At 45.4% G+C, this 18,674-nt stretch overlaps 1 protein-coding gene across 1 annotated transcript in view; it reads left to right on the top strand.

Annotated features, from left to right (window-relative positions):
* The first annotated feature begins 1,997 nt into the window (after window positions 1-1,997).
* The window catches only part of FAM222B (family with sequence similarity 222 member B), a 92,040-nt gene continuing 75,363 nt past the window's right edge, over window positions 1,998-18,674 (top strand). The window contains exon 1 of the mRNA XM_030222604.1: window positions 1,998-2,069. The gene's annotated coding sequence lies outside the window, so the exon portion shown is untranslated. The remainder of the gene's footprint in view (window positions 2,070-18,674) is intronic.

Below are 18,674 nucleotides of genomic sequence, written 5' to 3'. Positions count from 1 at the left end.
AACTGCTGTAGCAACTGCAAGGCTGGTGACTCTGTCAAGCTCATGGCCTTAGTAAACTGTTGATTGGAGGGTGAGCCCTTGGGCCACCAGAGAGTCTCCAACCCGAGGATCATGAGGCTCAGGCCAACGGCAGATGAATCAGGGGCGAGGCTGCTGAGCTGAAAGCCAACACAGACAACCAGGAGAATGGGTGGAACTGGGACAGGCGCAGCAGACCCTAGTACTGGCCCAAGGTGAACTTGTCTGGAACTAGAATAGGAGCAGCAAGAACTGTGGCTGGAACCAAGGCAGACTTGACTGGAAATGGAAAAGGAACTGCGGCTGGAAACAAGGCAGACTTGGCTGCAACTGGAACAGGAATAGCAGGAACTGTGGCTGGAACCAAGGTGGACTTGGCTTGAATTGGAACAAAAACAGCAGGAACTGAGAATGGAACCAAGGTGGACTTGACTGGTACTAGGCTCCTGGAGACCAGGTAACATGCGGAAAGAAAAGCTGATCATTGCGAAGGCAGTGAGAGAAGTGCTGGCCGGTTTAAAAAGTCAGTCTCCCTGACGTCATCAGGACGCAACCAAGTCACTCCTCCTGCAAAAGGATGCGTAGGGCACATGCGCACCTAGTGTCCACGCTGCTGCAATGTCATGTGCGGCAGTCCTGCGGTGATAGGGTCTTGGTGCCCCGAGTGACAGATGCCGGCTCTGGAGAGGTCACACGGTAGGGCCACAGTCCCATAGGTTGGTGGGTTGCAGTTGGGGCACGGCAGCGGCTGTGCCACCCAGCACCGGCCTTAGTTCTTCACAGCTGGAGTTGCCATCCAAGTGTCACTCACTCCACACAAATGCAGCCATTTACGGGTTTAAAAAAAAATACCATCCATTTTCTATATAGAGATCCTCTTTGTTCATATCTATTTAGAAAATGGATGGTATTAAAAAAAAAAAACCCTGAAATGGCTGCATGTGTGTGGATGTATTAGTGATGCTTGGATGGCGACTCCGGCTGTGAAGAGCTAAGGCTGGTGCTAAGCAGACTTTGTAGGTCTGTGTTCTGTATATGACAATCCAGTTTAGAATGGGCTGGAAAGGGCTTCAATGGCAACTTCAGTAGACGGACCCGAGGACAGTGCTGAGCAGACTTCTAAGGTGTGGGTCCGTAAAAGTGCATTGCAGTCAGGGCTTGTTGGTCTGTTTAGCTTGTTTGTTCTCTAGCAATACCAGAATGTAGTTAAAGTGGGCTAAGAACTCCTGGTTCTGTCAGGCCTACACTATGGCAAACAAGTGGGTATTTCCAGATAAAGCCTTTGGCCAAATATTTGTATCTAAATCTCATGCAGAAAGAGGAATTTTTATTCCAGCACACTAGCTTCAATTCTATTTTTATGCCTCTCCTTTTCCCATTACGAAACCTTGACCATGTATGGATCCGGTTTTTGGACACTCCCATGTAATCTTCTCTAGCAGTAAACAAATATATCCTCTCACCCTCTCAAGCTGCATAGATACCAGCATTTCAAAATGACTGGGGGGTGTCAACCATAATACAAATTATCCCTCTCTGAGCAAGCTTCTTCACTGTGGTCAGTTTCGTATGTATTTATCATCCGACAGAGTTGGTTCATACGTCAAGAAGGACGTGGAACTGGTTCTTCGAATGTTATCAACAGGGTAGGGCATCCTGAGCAAGCTGCACCCTACTACGACTTTTTCAGCAGGTACAGCCTTCAGTAGGAGCTACGGTGCCGCGATGGAACTACATGTCCCAGCATGCTTAGATAGCAGGCCCAGGTAGATATCTCAAACGGTCGGGCAGTAGGCGAGTGGACTCTCAGTATCCTTGTTTAAATGGGAGAAACCTTTACTCTTATGGGCTCTGGGAGCTTGAAACACTGCTGCGGACGCGGTCCAACACCAACCCTTTTGAACTGTGCGCAGGCGCAATGGACTTCCAGTTCCGACTACTAGCTTAGCCACCTCCGGCGGATGTTGCGTGAGGTGGAAGCGGAAACTCGGCCGGGAGCGGCCGCCTCGGACACGGAGCGGGGAGCGGAGCCCCGAGGTCCGGCAGCGACAGTGAGTAGAGATGAAAGGGGCCAGTGCTGGGCACGGCCTTCCTGGGTTTCTTACGTGGTGAACTTCTACCCTGCGGGACGGTCTCAGAATAACGTGGTTTTTTTTTTTTTAAAGTCACAGTTACAGACTGACTGTACCGCCCCACCCCCATTGTAGCACTTTATTGCTGTGCTTCAATTTGAGAAGGCCCGAAGTAAATTAAATTATTCGAATAGCGTCTTAGGGAGTGGGGGAAGCGAAAGCCAACAGGAGGAACACCTTATTAGTATAAAACCTGTAGTTCTACGAGCTGAAACGTGCCTACGCTGTTCCTTTAGATTAAAAGAAAGCGAAGGGAAACCGACCAAGGTCTGCCTCCATACAGATGAGCAACTCATTCGATAGAGAAACGCAGAGAATCTAACAAGTATGCTGCTGGAATAATAAAATCAGCTTTTTAGCTCACCATCCCTTTTTAGTTTGTGTGAGGCGTTTCTTTGACTTTTAAAGGAAACTTGTTTTAATGAAATCTTTGGCTTGCGAGATGTTTGAATATTGTGTGAACAATGTTTTTTTAACAAACATTTTTTAATGCCTCATTCTTATGAACAGTATTTTTGTGCGTTTATTATGTATTTGTGGAAAAGGCTCAGTTGTCTGCCCATTGATATCTCAAGATTTCTTGTAGATTTTTTTTTTTTTGCTTTTAGGCACATAAATCCCATTGAAAAAAAGGCAAAGACTTTTATTTAGAGGTGAGCTGAGTAAATACCCATAATGTGCCTGGTTTACAAAAGTTTGTTGGTAAACGAGCCTTTATTGGAACTGGCATTTTCAGCCATGGGGAAGTAAACGTTGTAAAAAATCCATCCTTTAAAAAAAAAAATCTTATATATTTGCAAACCCTTTATATTTGCTGCCTTCTGTAAATCAAACATCAAGGTGGGTTACATACGAATTTTAAAACGGTTTACAAAACTACATAATTTTAAAATCTCTCCCAACCAGTTTACCCCAATCCTGACCCCTTCCACCTATATCAAACTCTTCTCTTACCACTATATTACTTAGAAAACATGTCAATTAAAAAAAAAAAAAGAAAAGTTTTTACGGCTTGGTAGTTTTTCCTTCCTATTTTTTCTTCCAGCTCAGTACTAGAATTTTAGTGCCATGAATCTTTATTTATATTTATCGGGAGTCCTCACCCCACTACTACTAATCGTTTCTATAGCGCTACTAGAGTCATTACTGTACACATTATATACAGGTATTTTCCCTGTCCCTAGGGGGCTCACAATCTAAGTTTGTTTTTTTTTTGTACCTGGGGCAATGGAAGGTTAAGTGACTTGCCCAAGGTCACAAAGAGCTACAGTGGGAATTGAACCCAGGTTGCCAGGATCAAAGCCCACTGTACTAACCATTAGGCTGCTCCTCCACCTTCTCGTTTAGTAGTCACATCTTCCCATGTTCTTAGTCTTGACTGGCTAATAGTTCTGAGACTGGGAGCTGTATACTGGACTCCTTCCAGAACACTGTATTGTGTGTTCTAAATCTAGCCTCAAGGTCTAACCCTTAATGTTGACTCTGACTTCCTCTGCAACACTTATTCCCAAAAGACTAAGGATGTGGAAAACTTGATTTGGAAATCAAACATGGAACATTCTGTATGGCAGTGCATGCCACTTGCCACAGAACCACCAGGCTAAATTATTTGTGATACTGTATCAGCCATATGCTCATGGTTTTGTAACTGCTTTTTTTCTCTGGCAAAGAGGCAGAAATGTGGTTTAACATTTGTCTTCATGATCTGGTTTTCTGAGGTCGTTGACGCTGAGCTCCTTTACTCTGTGAAGTTCATTGTTCTAAGACATTTGTTGGTTCTTCCATAATATTGAGGGCACTTGTTTAGTGTGTGACTGAAGGGTATGTAATTTTTCTTCAGTGTCATTGTTTCACTGCTCTTAATTTCTGAGGCAGTGATGTGACAAAAATGACATTATAGGTCTAGCAAGCAGATTTGATGTTAATACACAGGCATGTTGAGAAAAATAGTAGACCCCCCCCACAATTACTTTTATCAGAAGCAGCAGTACTAACTGGTATTTGAACATATATTCATATATGTAGGATAAATTTCACTATGTTTCAAACTTTTTTAGTTTATAAAAAAGACAGTCATAATATTTAATGGTGGGTTGTTTTGGTAGACACAATTTTTTCTTTTAAAGCAGCTATTTTCAGAACATTAGAGTCAAACCTTGGAGACTGATGCAGAATCTTTTCTTTAAAAGAGTGAAAATGAAGTCTGGGAAGATCATACATGGGCCTCTTCTGTCTCTCTCTCTCTCTCTCAAATGTTATAATTTTAAGTTCCCAAGATAAGATTATGAAGATAGACTTTTTTTTTTTTAATCTGGTAGTTTTCTCCTCTTTTGGATTTCCAGCTGAATTGGAACTTGCTCTGTTTGGTCTGGTACATTTTTCCCCAAATTAAGACCCTCTTTTGCTAGCACAGCTATTGTAGTGAAAGTCCTTGGCCAGGAATTGCAGACTTCATTGGAGCCAAAAGAATCTGGACAGTCATTGTAATTTTTGAGTAATGACTTGAATACTACTTTTCCAGCATCCTCAACCCGAGGAACAGAATTTGAGGAATGAGTCCTTTTATAAAAGGTGAACACTCTCCCCTTTAACAATCCTAAAATTTTAAATCCTTAGTTTTCACCATGGGCAAGTCAACTGTGCAGCATAAGACTACTATGAAAGTACTTGGCTTTTTACATGGCCTGCGTGAGGATTATTTTTGTAAATATACAATAAAACTTGCATTATACTAATGAACTTTCACAGTAAATAATTACTAGTGTATGTCAGCTATACTTCCAGTATCATAAGTACATAAGTAATGCCACACTGGGAAAAGACCAAGGGTCTATCGAGCCAGTGCATCCTGTCCATGACAGCAGCCAATCCAGGCCAAGGGCACCTGGCAAGCTTCCCAAACGTACAAACATTCTATACATGTTATTCCCGGAATTGTGGATTTTTCCCAAGTCCATTTAGTAGCGGTTTATGGACTTGTCCTTTAGGAAACCGTCTAACCCCCTTTTAAACTCTGCCAAGCTAACCGCCTTCACCAAGTTCTCCGGCAACGAATTCCAGAATTTAATTACACGTTGGGTGAAGAAAAATTTTCTCCGATTTGTTTTAAATTTACTACACTGTATTTTCATCGAATGCCCCCTAGTCCTAGTATTTTTGGAAAGCGTGACACATCTACCTGTTCCACTCTACTCATTTTATATACCTCTATCATGTCTTCCCTCAGCCGTCTCTTCTCCAAGCTGAGAAGCCCTAGCCTCCTTAGTCTTTCTTCATAGGGAAGTCGTCCCATCCCCGCTATCATTTTAGTCGCCCTTCGCTGCACCTTTTCCAATTCCACTATATTCCAGACTCTAGTCTGGCCCTGATTGTGTTTGCCTTTTGCTTTAAGCTGGTCCTCAGTACTGTCAAACTGAACAGTGCTGGTGTCACAAAAATGTGTCAGCGATGAGAAGGATGAGATCTTGAATCTAAAATTAGGTTCAGCTAAAATATCACAAGACTGCAGTGATCCATTACTCTGTTCAATGATTCTTTGTTCTTCAGTTTGTTCTACCTGTAACTAGAGTTAAGGGAATTACATATAAATGTTTATTCCAGATGAAAAGGAGAATGGTTTACATGGTCTTAGCTAAATCAAACAAAAGACCTGCCGCATCTGCAGGCAATCAAGTTTCCACATTTTTGGTTCTCAGTTTTTCTCAGCTTTGCATTAAGGGAAGTTGGTGCCTATATCAGATTATGTTCAGCAGGCAGATTAAAAAAGCTGTGAAACAGATGAGTTGCTGAGGTGATAAGCCATGTTTGTTGCCCTCAGATACAGTTACTGGATATTTTCTGGGGCATAAAATTGCCCTGGGTTCCAACAAGTTCTATTAGTTGTTGAATTTTTCTTTGTTCAGATGCTATGAATCATTTCCTTTATGAATAGGAGAGACTGAGAAGATAGAGATTGGAAGGAACATATGGATATAAATCTGTGGTCTTAAGTTGGGTGTACAAAATGAGGCCTGGGCTAATGTGTTCTTTCCTGGATTTGAGCTTTACAACCCAGTACATCACCATTGAGAAAATGCTGCATAAGAAACATCTTATTTATACTGCTAAAAAGGAAAGCCCAAGCCTGTTTGAGAGACAGTTGTTTCCTGCTGATGACCTGAGTCAGTGTGATGGGATAGCCAGGCCTTTTAACTGGCAGGTGCTTTGATGGCATTATTAGGCAGACTAGGGAGAAGAGATTTTTGAGGACAAAATATATGGGAAAAGATTGGAAATAATATTTGAAGGAGTCTCACTGAATTCAGAAATGGAGAAAAATGAAGACAGACCATGAGGCATATTTTCAAAGCATGTTGGGAGGCTAAGTTCCACAGGTTTCTATGGAACTTTGGGAGGCTAAGTGCTTTGAAAATGAGCCCCCATATGACCTATCCAGTGTGCCCATCCTTGCCATCTGCTTTCTCGTATGTACTAGTCCCAAGCTTTCTTGAATTCAGATAGGTTTTTGTTTCCACCAGGACGCCGTTCCAAGAATTTGCCACCTTTTTTTAGTGAAGTATTTGCCCAAGTTACCTTTAAGTCTATCCCCTTCATCCTATGCCCCCTCATTCCAGGACTTTCTTTTCAGCTGAAAGAGACTTTCCTCCTATGCATTTATGCTGTGTAGGTATTTAAACGTCTTTCCATTACATAGATTCCCACTATTCCAGAACCTGTGGAATAGTTGTGTCCATCAACCAGCAGGTGGAGATACTGAGCAGATACTGAGCAGGTGGATGGACACAATTTTTAGTATCTGGTTCTGAGTGATTTGCTCCTGGTCCAGTTGGTCAACTGGTCCCCAACTGAGCTTGTGAGTAGCTTGAGTATACATATCTGGAGGTCTTCAGATCCCTGTCTGTGGTGCCTTGCAAGTTTACTTCTTACCTCCCTTCACCTCACCCCTGTCCTGTGGAGCTATCCTTTTCTAGCACAACAACCTTAAAAAGGAAAAAAGGTTTACTGGAGAGTGTGGGACAGAGTACAGTCCTGAGCCTTTCTCATCTGTGGTAAGACTTGTGGAGACTGAACTTGGCGGGGGGGGGGGGGGGGGGGGGGGGGGGCAGCCAGCAGTGTTGTAAGTCCAATTAAAGTTTGACTCAGAACCATTTGGAGGGCTGCAAGTTCTACTTGGTGCAGGGGAGGGATCCTGACTCACAGCTTGGGACACGTTGTGCTGCGTTGGTGACAGGGGTGAATGGTGACTCCCATGGAGGCAGTTAAGCCTGGAATCCCGTGGGACGTGGAGAAAACGGTCAGCGGCACCACATCTTTGCATTTGGTGCAGCATCCGAATATGCTGAGGGCTTTGGGCTCTCCGGCAGGGCTGGTGTGCAGTTTGATGCAGGAGAGCACGGGAACAGTCACAATTTTGTCGGGGCCAACTGGCAGTGAGAAGCAGCCTCTGGCTGATTATGCATGGAGCACAGTTTCTATTTTACAACCTCGGGGCCCAACAGAGTATTCAGCTGCATCGGGATCTTTGTGTTTTTCTGGCGTTTATGTTGCTCTGTTTTCCAAAGCAGGGACAGTTGGAGTTTCTGCAAGGTGCTTTAGTTTCTCTCCTCGCTGCCTCTCCGGGTCATAAGGGATATCGTTTAGACCTCCCAGGATTGGGCAGATAGCCTCAGCTCTGTTTTTCCCTCCTTATTTGATGTGGCCTTGGTCTATTCAGATGAGCCATCATTGAAATAGCTGTTAGGAGGGAGAGCTCCTTCTTGAGAGGGTGATCCGAATGTACAGAGGTGGATTCATAAAGAGGAGCTCAGTACTCTTATTTCTGAGGCACTGGCGGTAGTTTCCATTGAGGAGCGTTCTGCTTCGTCAATCGTGAGGGGGCTTAGAGGTCCTTCTAAGTCCTTCCCAATGCATCCAAACGTTCAGGACCTGATTACAGCAGAATGAGTCTCATTGGACGCGGGGCTGAGAGTGGGAAGAGCCGTGGTTGGCCTATACCCACTGGTTCTGGAGGAGAAAGATAGACTGCAGTTCCCCAGAGTGGGCTTCCTGGTTACAGTGGTAACTAAGAAGACCACCTTGCCAGCTAGAGCACCTCCACAATGATGCGTTCTCCTGCCCAGTCACTTCTCACTTTTTTGCGGTCTCCTTGTCCAAATAGAACATATATTCCTTGCTGGCACTCCGGCCCATTTTTCCAGTTCCCCAGGCCGAACAGGGACGAGGCAGATACTCCATCTGCTTCATTGTCCCAAAGAAGGAATGCACCTTTCGTCCACTCTTAGATCTCAAAGGTCTAAACTGCTGCCACCAAGTGTCCCACTTTTGTATGGAGACACTAAGAGCAGTCATAGCCTCAGTTCAAGTGGGAGAATTTCTCACTGCTATCTTACATAAACCCATATGGCCTTTGCATCGGAGGGTTCTATGTTTTGTGGTGCTGGGTTGCTACCTTCAGGTCAGGGCTTTGCCCTTCGGTCTTGCCATGGCTCCAAGAACGTTTACCAAGGTTGTGTTGTTGGCCTTCCTTCAGTGGCAGGGAATCAGTTTATCCATGTCTCGCCGACTGGCTTGTTTGTGTGTCGTCTTAGTCAAACAGCATGGTGGCAATGGACAAAGTTGTCTTTCTTCAGTCATTGGGTTGGGTGATCAATTTCGAGAACACCAAACTAACTCCATCGCAGACACTGGAGCATCTAGGTATTCTATTCGACACAGCATGAGAGAGGATCTTCCTCCACAGAGTGCAGGAGGTCGAAGTTGGTTCAATAGATTTGTCTTCTCAGTCAAGGCAGGCCCAGGGTATGGGACTATGTCTGGGTTCTGAGGTCAGTGACGGCAGCGATAAAAGTGGTGCCATGGGCAAGACCTCATATGCAGCCGTTATGGGAATCCCTTCTCAGCCACTGGTCTCCGGTGTCACAGAACTATGACCTTCATCTTCCTTGGATGCTGGTTGCTGCCCAGAAATTTGACCATTGGAGTTCTCTTTCTGATAACACATTGGGAGGTGGTTACAATGCATTCCAGCAAGTCAGGTTGGGGAGTTCATTACAAGTTCCATCTGACACAGGGCACCTGGACAGAATAGGAGTCTCAGCTATCGATATATCGCTTGGCGCACAAGGCTGTGCGGAATGCCTTGCACGACTTTGCTCCCTTTCTGGCAGGGGGCCCCGGTCCAAGTTTTTTTTCTCTTGACAGTACAACAGCAGTGGCCTATATCAACAGGTAAAGTGGGACCCACAGCTGTCCAATCGCGGTGGAGGTGGCCTCCCTCATGAGTTGGGTGGAGAAAAAAAATATTCTCGGCTTGTCAGCAGCTCATGTCACTGGGTCCTTGAATGTAGGGACAGACTTTCTCAGCAGGCAGTTCTTGGATCCGGGAGAATGGGAACTATCCAGCCAGGGTTTTGAACTGGCATTTGACTGATGGGATTCTCTGCTTCTGGGCTTGATGATGAAAAAAAGAAATGCCAAAGTGTTCAAGTTCTTCAGCCTTTGGAAAGATCTGGGCTCAGTGGAGATCAGTGCCCTGGCTGTATGTCGTCCCTCCTTGGTCCATGTTAGGCCACATGTTGAAAAGGATCACATTGCACTGGGATCGAATAATTTCACGTAGTTCTGGATTGCCTGTGGAGGCCATGGAACACAGACCTGATTCAATTGCTGGACGGGGGTTATCTCTGACTTCCGCAGTTACATGGCATACTGAAACAAGGTCCAGTGCTCATGGAGGATTTGTGCCCCTTTGGTTTTACGGCTTGGCCATTGAAAGGGCTCAGTTGAGGCAGAAAGGTTATTCTGATTGGATCATTGTTATCTTTCTTCAGGCTCAGAAATGTGAGTGTGTGGAGGACATACATGGACTTTGTCCCTTCTCTGCTCAGATTGCGCACTAGCATTTCTCCAGGTAGGCCTTCAGAAAGGATTGGTGTTGGCTTCTAAAAGTTCAAGTTACAGCTCTGACCTATTTCAGGGGCTGACTGCAGAAGATGTCTATTGTGGTTCACCCGGATATCATTTGCTGCTTGCGGCTTCCCTTTCATACACTGTGTCCAGAGTGGAACCTTAATTTGGTCCTTCGGGCTCTTCAGAAGCCTAATTTTGAACCACCCCAGGAGGCCTCCTTGAAAAATCTTGCGCTAAAGACTGCATTCTTGGTGGCTATTGCATCGGTATGTATGGTTTTGAAGCTTCAGGCTCTCATTTCGGGATCCTTTCTTCACTTTTTGGAGGCAAGGGTCTCCCTGTGTACAGTTCCTTCCTGTCATCTGAAAGTAGTATTAGCATTTCGTCTAAACCAATCTGTGGAACTTCTGTCCTTTTTACAGAGAGGATGAAGAGGTTCAGTCTTCCTTGAAACTTCTCAATGTGCATAGTTCTCATTAGATATCAGCAAGTCATGAACGAGTTTCACAAATTGGACAGACTGTGCTTTTTGGTAAACAGAGGCTTGGCCTCATAGCTCAATTGCTAGATGGCTAAAGGAGACTATCGTGTCAGCTTATTTGCTTGTGGGGAAGCAGGCTTTTCAGACCTTGTCGGCTCATTCTACGAGGTATACATTGGTATGAGGTATACATTGACATCATGGGGGGAGACTATCTTACTATCTCTAGCAGATATTTGCAAGGCAGTGACGTGGTTGATGCTGCATACCTTTGCTGAGCACTACAGGGTGGACCTTACAGTGCTCTTGGAAGCCAGTTTGGGGCCTCATGGCAGCGGCACCAGGATCCCACTTGCTCTGGGGATTGCTTTTGAACATTCCACAGGTTCTGGAATAGTGGGAATCTACATAATAGATGTGGGAAAGAAAATTCTCAGGTAAGACCTAATTTCATTAATCCTTTCCACTATTCCAGAGTCCCGCCCTCCCATGGTTTCCGAGATGTTTAGTTGGTGCAAAGTAATGGGTCAGATAACAACTATCATCTTGCATGGTGCTTCCTGCATATCTCTTGTTCTGTACAAGTTGTCCAGAGATAAGAGTTCCACACACGTTTGCTTGTCTGGTTAGTGTTAGGTTAGCAAGTTGTTTAAGGTTGTTGTGTTTATTCTGAGTTTCTCTGTACTGCTCATCTCTGCTTAGTTCTCTATCTCCACCTGTTGGTTGATGGACACAACTATCCCACCGGTTCTGGAATAGTGGAAGGGACTAATGGAAATAAAATTCTTAGGTAAAATCTGATTTTACCATAATAGCTCCCCTCCCACTCCTTTCTACCAGAGTGTACATATTGAGATTTTAAGTTTGTCTCTGTACTCTTTATGATGAAGACCACTGACCATTTTAGTAAGTGCCCTATGGAATGACTCCATCCTGTTTATTTTTTGAAAGTGTGGTTTCCAGCATTGTGCACATCATCACCACCTTCTTTTTCCTACTGGCCATTCCTCTCCTATACACCTAAGCATCCTTCTAGCTTTTGCTGTCGCCTTCTCTACCTGTTTGGCCACCTTAAGATCATGAGGTTAAGTTTTCATTTGCTTGTACCTAGAGAAAAAGACTCATAATGTTGAATTGAGCATAATGAAGATAAATGGATGTGAAATAGAGGGTGACAGCAAAGAATGATTGCTGGAAAGTGTCTAGCATGTATTGCTATCTGCCTTGATGACATCTTAAGTATGCTATGATCTCTTTTTTTTTTTTTTAAATCATAGATTAACATAAGTTTATGAAGTGGCAAGAGTTTACTTTCATTAACGTACTATGCTGTTTTTCATTGTACTTTTTTATGTGACACTATTAATTTATATAGCCCCAGTGTCCTCTCCAGAAATTTTTGCAAAGTGAGTAGCATGAAAAGGTAGATGAGTAGGGACAGTGAAGTACTACACAGTATTATAACATTTTCTGTTAGCTGGGTGGTCAGTAAAATCAGCCATGGTCCTGGAGAAAGCACTAAGGAGAAAAATAGAGGCTGACCGAATTTCGGTTTTGATTGGCACCGTGACTGGCCAAAAGTTCAGGTTTGGGCCAAAAATACAACTGCTTTTTCAGCTGAAGCTGAAATTCCTCTCCCCCATGCCCCCACCTTACAGAGAAAGAATAGGTCTCCCTGGGTTGCCACCACCACTACAGCACTACCCCCCCCAACCGGAGAGGCCAGTCCGGCCTGTTAGGACCTGGTCTGTGTGGGGGGAGGTAGCGTGGACAGCCTGGCAGGATCCGGACTTTTTTTTGGGGGGTGGGGAGAAGGAGGTGCCGGTTTCAGTTGACACGGCTACCACACTCCTCTACTTAAGTTGACACTTAGAATCCTGGTTTCTGTTGGCCTCTAGAGAAAAAAAGCAATTACATAGGCAACACATATAGGCCCTAAGGTCTCTACCCCGAAGAATTTACAATTTAAGCTTAGCTATAACCATAGTTTAACATGAACATTGAAAAAGGAGTAATGAGCAACTTGTTTAACTTTGCAGAGGGGACATAATTTTTCATGGTAGTTAAAATGTGAGTAGATTGTGAGGTAGCAGGAGGATCTCATAAGAATGGGCAACTGGACATTTAAATGGCAGATGAAAATACTGTTAACTGAACAGGTGCAAAGTGATGTACATAGGAAAATAGGATTGTAACTCAATTTACATAATGCTGTTCTCCATATTAGGAGTTGCTATTTTTCAACAGAGCCTTGGAGTCACTGTGAACATTGATATGTGTGTGTTTATTCAGTTTTTAATAGCACTACTAATGTTTGTTGGTTTATGTGATGTATAGCATAGTGGCAACAACAACAAAAAAAAGCAAATAGAATGTTAGGAATTATTCAGAAAGGAATAGAGTAAAATGAGGGATACTGTAATGGTACAACAACACTTTTCAGGCTGCTGCAAAAAGCCACATGGTAGAGCTGTGAGTTAATAGCTGAGTGAGCGGCTTCTCCCGCAAGATTAATGAGAAAATATTGCATGGTAATGCAGTAAACTGAGATGCAAATTCAAAGTGCATACAGCTTGCACGCTAATCAGGGAAAGCCTGCTGGAAACACATGCTCAAAGGCTCTGTGGTAAGGGCAGCTTCACTGTGCACATATCCAAAAACAATGAAAGTACTAGCACACATCTGTGCGTAAATATTAGCCTCGCAACATTTCTTGCACATAAATTTTTACAGGGCTGATATTTATGCACAGAACAATATGTACAGATGTGTGCTGGTATGTTTTGTTTGGACACATGCAGAATGAAGCTGCTACCTCTGTGCACACCTGTTACTTACTTTTTGTCTTTTTTAAGTTCCAGATACTTGCTATGATAGCAGAAGAAAAAAAAAGGCATTAAATCCTCTCAACTAGCCCTTCTATACTGCCATGGACTTTATGATGAATTTCTCATGTTGTGTACTCATTAAAATCCACTGTTTACTTCCGTGCATTGTGGAGGAATACCTAATGGCCTCATTACCATTCATTTTAATGTACTGTGCCCCCATGGGTACCATGCAAGTTAACTGCAGCAGTGAACCCCTTTCTGCATCCTAAGGCTTGTAAAGTGTATGTACTTATGTACTTATGTGTACTGCTCACATTGACCACCCTCCTCAACCTCTTTTGTGCTGTGTGCAGTTCTGGTTCTTCCTCCCCCTATGTTGTATATTATATAAAAGAGCTAGAAATATATAAATATAAGTGCAACGCATGATAAAGGATATGAATGGCTCCCTTTAAGAAAGGAGTTTGAGTTTAGGACTGCTGAGACATTTGAGTGGTGCAAAGCAGATTAACAGAGTGGTTATTTTACACTTTCAAATGCTAGAGGATACACCATAAAGCTAATTAGTAACATTTAAAACAGATATTCAATTCTTGTATACCGCTAATATCCCCTTTCCAGGGTTCAGTGCAGTTTACATTCTGGGTATGGCACAAAGAGAAATGGTTAGAGTATAAGTACGACAACGAGCATTACAAGATAATCTTATAGATGATTTAAGGAAACCAGAGTAGTAAAGGTCTGTAAGGATAGGAAAGAAAATGTTGTGTGAAACGTAGTGTTTTCATTTGGAAAAGGAACTGTCATAAGATCCACATGTAGGTTAAAGTCACCAAGACAGACCTATTAAAGAAGGATAGGCATGACCCATAAGCATTACAAGAAATGTTAAATTTCCTTGTCATCAAGCAGGTGAAGCCATTACGTATGGGTTGTGTCCATCAACCAGCAGGGGAGATAGAGAGCACTCAACTTTTCACAGTGCTTCATGGCCAGCCAGCTCCACTGCCTCTTCAGTATTCTCTATCTCCCCAAGCAGGGTGGCTGCAGCTTCTTCGAGCTCCATCAAAAATCTGCCTGGGGGTAGCTCCTGGCTTGCCAGTTGTTAGCCGGGGTGTTAGAGGCTATAGCAGCTTCACTTTGAAGGCACATAGGTCAGCCCTTTCCCTGCCTTACCCATGCCCCCGTGGATGTGGACATATTAGCTTGCTTTTCCCTGTCCTTTCCCACTCAGTGGATGCAGGCACATTGGTTCGCCTTTCCCTGCCTTTCCCACTTATCTGAGCCTCCGGAGTGTTTTTATTTACCTCTTTTTGCCTCTGCTTTCCTCACAGCTTTAAAATAAATAAATAAGTAAATAATTAAAGTCACGTCATGCTTTAGCGCAGTGATCTTGGAAAAGAGGTTTTTTTCTTGAGATTCTTCTGCAGGACCGGAGCTGTGATACTCGGTCTAGTGAGGTAAGAGTGTTTTCTGACTCCTCCGGGGTGGGCCCGCGATCGGGACGTTTTTGGCGCGAACCGCCATTTTTGAATTTTACCGCCGTTTTCGGCGATGGCTGCGGAGACTGTAAAGCGCTGTTCTAAATGTGGCAAGCGCAAATCAGCAGCGGGGCTCTGTAATTCGTGCTGTACAGACGGTAGAGCCGGCCCGAGCATGGCGAGCGGCGATCTTTTGCGCTCTGAGCTGGCAGCGGACGCCATTTTGGATTTTCCACATGGCGCGGCCTCTGTTGCGACGGAGAGCCCTGAATCCGGGGGGGGGGGGGGGGTCCTCTGAGTGAGGCGAATAATAGAGCTGATAGCCCTGGGCAGGATCCGGGCGGTCAGGGAACGGTTTTCTCCCCTGATTTTGTTTTAATGCTGCATAGGGCGTACATGCTTAAAAGAGCTCTTCCACAGGGATCTTTGGACCATCTGCATGCCCCCCCGGTGAATCCTGGCCTTTTGGAGTTGGCTTTGCCTGTTTCTTATCCTCCTGATAAACACAGAAGGGCTAATTCCCCTTCTGAGTGTGGCGCCCCCCCTCCCCCCCCATGGTCGGGCTGTGAGGATTCTGAGGGGTCTAGCAGAACTTCTTGGGCTAAGGAGCCAGAGTCGGGTGCAGAATTGCCACAGGAGCTTGAAGATCCGTCTGCGGTGAGGATTTTCCACCGCGAGGAGCTGCTGGCGCTTATTTCAGATGCCTTACAAGCCCTCTCGATTGAAGATCCTGGGAGTGGCACAGCCTCCTCTGTTAATCCAAGGATGGCTAGTACCAGAAAGCTTGCTCGAGCCTTTCCTTTGCATGACTCCATCCAAGAGCTTATTTCGGCTCAATGGGCTGACCCCGAGGGACCTTTGAAGGTTGCCAGAGCTATGGGGCAATTATACCCTCTGAGTGAGGAACATTTGGCTCGCTTTGCAATGCCTAAAGTGGATGCCCTGGTCACGGTTGTGACAAAGAGAACTACCCTCCCTGTTGAAGGAGGCGTTGCCCTGAAGGATATTCAAGACCGCAGGCTTGATTCAGCTCTGAAGCGGTCCTTTGATTTGGCAGGTCTCACTGTTCGGGCGTCTGCATGCAGTTGTTATGCTGCTAGAGCCTGCCTGGCTTGGTTACAGCAGGCAATGGAACAGCCCGGTGATGGAGCGGAGACCTTATCTGAAGTGGCTCCGCGGATGTAGTCGGCCTTGTCCTTTTTTGCTGACACCCTTTATGATATGGTCAGAGCTTCGGCTAAACAAATGACTGTAGCAGTGGCGGCTCGTCGCACTCTTTGGCTACGACATTGGGCGGCGGACATGGCCTCTAAGCAAAGGTTGGTGAAGTTGCCCTTTCAAGGCCTTCTCCTGTTTGGTGAGGAGGTGGAAAACATTGTTAAAGGCCTTGGGGATTCCAAACCTCAGAGCTTGCCCGAAGATAGGCCTAAGCCTTCCTCTAAGGGTCAGGTGGTCCGCTCCTCTTACAGACCTCGCTTCCGTGAAGCTAGAAGGTACAGCCCGGGGCGTGCTGCTGGGTTCACTTCGTGTGCCCGCTTTCAGCAGAGAAACTCCTTTCGCTCGGACAAACGTTCCGCAGCTGCCGGTTCAAAGCCTGGAGTTCAGGGGCGACCCTCTCAATGATGGTGCGCCGGCCCCCTCCTTGTTTCCTGTCATCGGAGGAAGACTTCCCCTCTTTTTCGAGGAGTGGGCCAAAATCTCTGTGGATCAGTGGGTCTTGGACCAGATCAGAGACGGATACCGAATAGAATTCGATGCCCCGGTGAGAGACGTGTTTGTGGAGTCCCGATGCGGTTCTGCCGCCAAAAGGGCGGCGGTAGAGGAGACTTTGCACAGTCTGTGCCAGATAGGGGCTGTGGCCCCGGTCCCTCCTGCCGAGCAAGGTCTAGGCCACTACTCCATTTACTTTGTGGTGCCACGAAAAGGCGGGTCTTTTCGCCCGATCCTGGACTTAAAAGAGCTAAACAAGTCCTTAAAGGTGCGGCATTTTCACATGGAAACCCTGCGCTCCGTCATTGCGGCGGTACAGCCAGGAGAGTTTCTCATGTCTGTGGACCTGAAAGAAGCTTACTTGCACATACAGTGGGGGAAATAAGTATTTGATCCCTTGCTGATTTTGTAAGTTTGCCCACTGACAAAGACATGAGCAGCCCATAATTGAAGGGTAGGTTATTGGTAACAGTGAGAGATAGCACATCACAAATTAAATCCGGAAAATCACATTGTGGAAAGTATATGAATTTATTTGCATTCTGCAGAGGGAAATAAGTATTTGATCCCTCTGGCAAACAAGACCTAATACTTGGTGGCAAAACCCTTGTTGGCAAGCACAGCGGTCAGACGTCTTCTCTAGTTGATGATGAGGTTTGCACACATGTCAGGAGGAATTTTGGTCCACTCCTCTTTGCAGATCATCTCTAAATCATTAAGAGTTCTGGGCTGTCGCTTGGCAACTCGCAGCTTCAGCTCCCTCCATAAGTTTTCAATGGGATTAAGGTCTGGTGACTGGCTAGGCCACTCCATGACCCTAATGTGCTTCTTCCTGAGCCACTCCTTTGTTGCCTTGGCTGTATGTTTTGGGTCATTGTCGTGCTGGAAGACCCAGCCACGACCCATTTTTAAGGCCCTGGCGGAGGGAAGGAGGTTGTCACTCAGAATTGTACGGTACATGGCCCCATCCATTCTCCCATTGATGCGGTGAAGTAGTCCTGTGCCCTTAGCAGAGAAACACCCCCAAAACATAACATTTCCACCTCCATGCTTGACAGTGGGGACGGTGTTCTTTGGGTCATAGGCAGCATTTCTCTTCCTCCAAACACGGCGAGTTGAGTTCATGCCAAAGAGCTCAATTTTTGTCTCATCTGACCACAGCACCTTCTCCCAATCACTCTCGGCATCATCCAGGTGTTCACTGGCAAACTTCAGACGGGCCGTCACATGTGCCTTCCGGAGCAGGGGGACCTTGCGGGCACTGCAGGATTGCAATCCGTTATGTCGTAATGTGTTACCAATGGTTTTCGTGGTGACAGTGGTCCCAGCTGCCTTGAGATCATTGACAAGTTCCCCCCTTGTAGTTGTAGGCTGATTTCTAACCTTCCTCATGATCAAGGATACCCCACGAGGTGAGATTTTGCGTGGAGCCCCAGATCTTTGTCGATTGACAGTCATTTTGTACTTCTTCCATTTTCTTACTATGGCACCAACAGTTGTCTCCTTCTCGCCCAGCGTCTTACTGATGGTTTTGTAGCCCATTCCAGCCTTGTGCAGGTGTATGATCTTGTCCCTGACATCCTTAGACAGCTCCTTGCTCTTGGCCATTTTGTAGAGGTTAGAGTCTGACTGATTCACTGAGTCTGTGGACAGGTGTCTTTCATACAGGTGACCATTGCCGACAGCTGTCTGTCATGCAGGTAACGAGTTGATTTGGAGCATCTACCTGGTCTGTAGGGGCCAGATCTCTTACTGGTTGGTGGGGGATCAAATACTTATTTCCCTCTGCAGAATGCAAATAAATTCATATACTTTCCACAATGTGATTTTCCGGATTTAATTTGTGATGTGCTATCTCTCACTGTTACCAATAACCTACCCTTCAATTATGGGCTGCTCATGTCTTTGTCAGTGGGCAAACTTACAAAATCAGCAAGGGATCAAATACTTATTTCCCCCACTGTACCAATTTGGCCCCCACACCAGAAGCTTCTGCGGTTTGCGGTGTTGGGAAAACATTTCCAGTTTCGGGCCTTGCCTTTTGGCCTCGCCACAGCTCCCCGAACCTTCTCCAAGGTAATGGTGGTAGTAGCTGCCTTTCTCAGGTGAGAGG

This window comes from Microcaecilia unicolor, chromosome 13 (assembly GCF_901765095.1).
Source record: "Microcaecilia unicolor chromosome 13, aMicUni1.1, whole genome shotgun sequence".
NCBI classification, from domain to species: Eukaryota; Metazoa; Chordata; class Amphibia; order Gymnophiona; family Siphonopidae; genus Microcaecilia; species Microcaecilia unicolor.
This window is presented reverse-complemented; position numbering and strand designations above follow the sequence as displayed.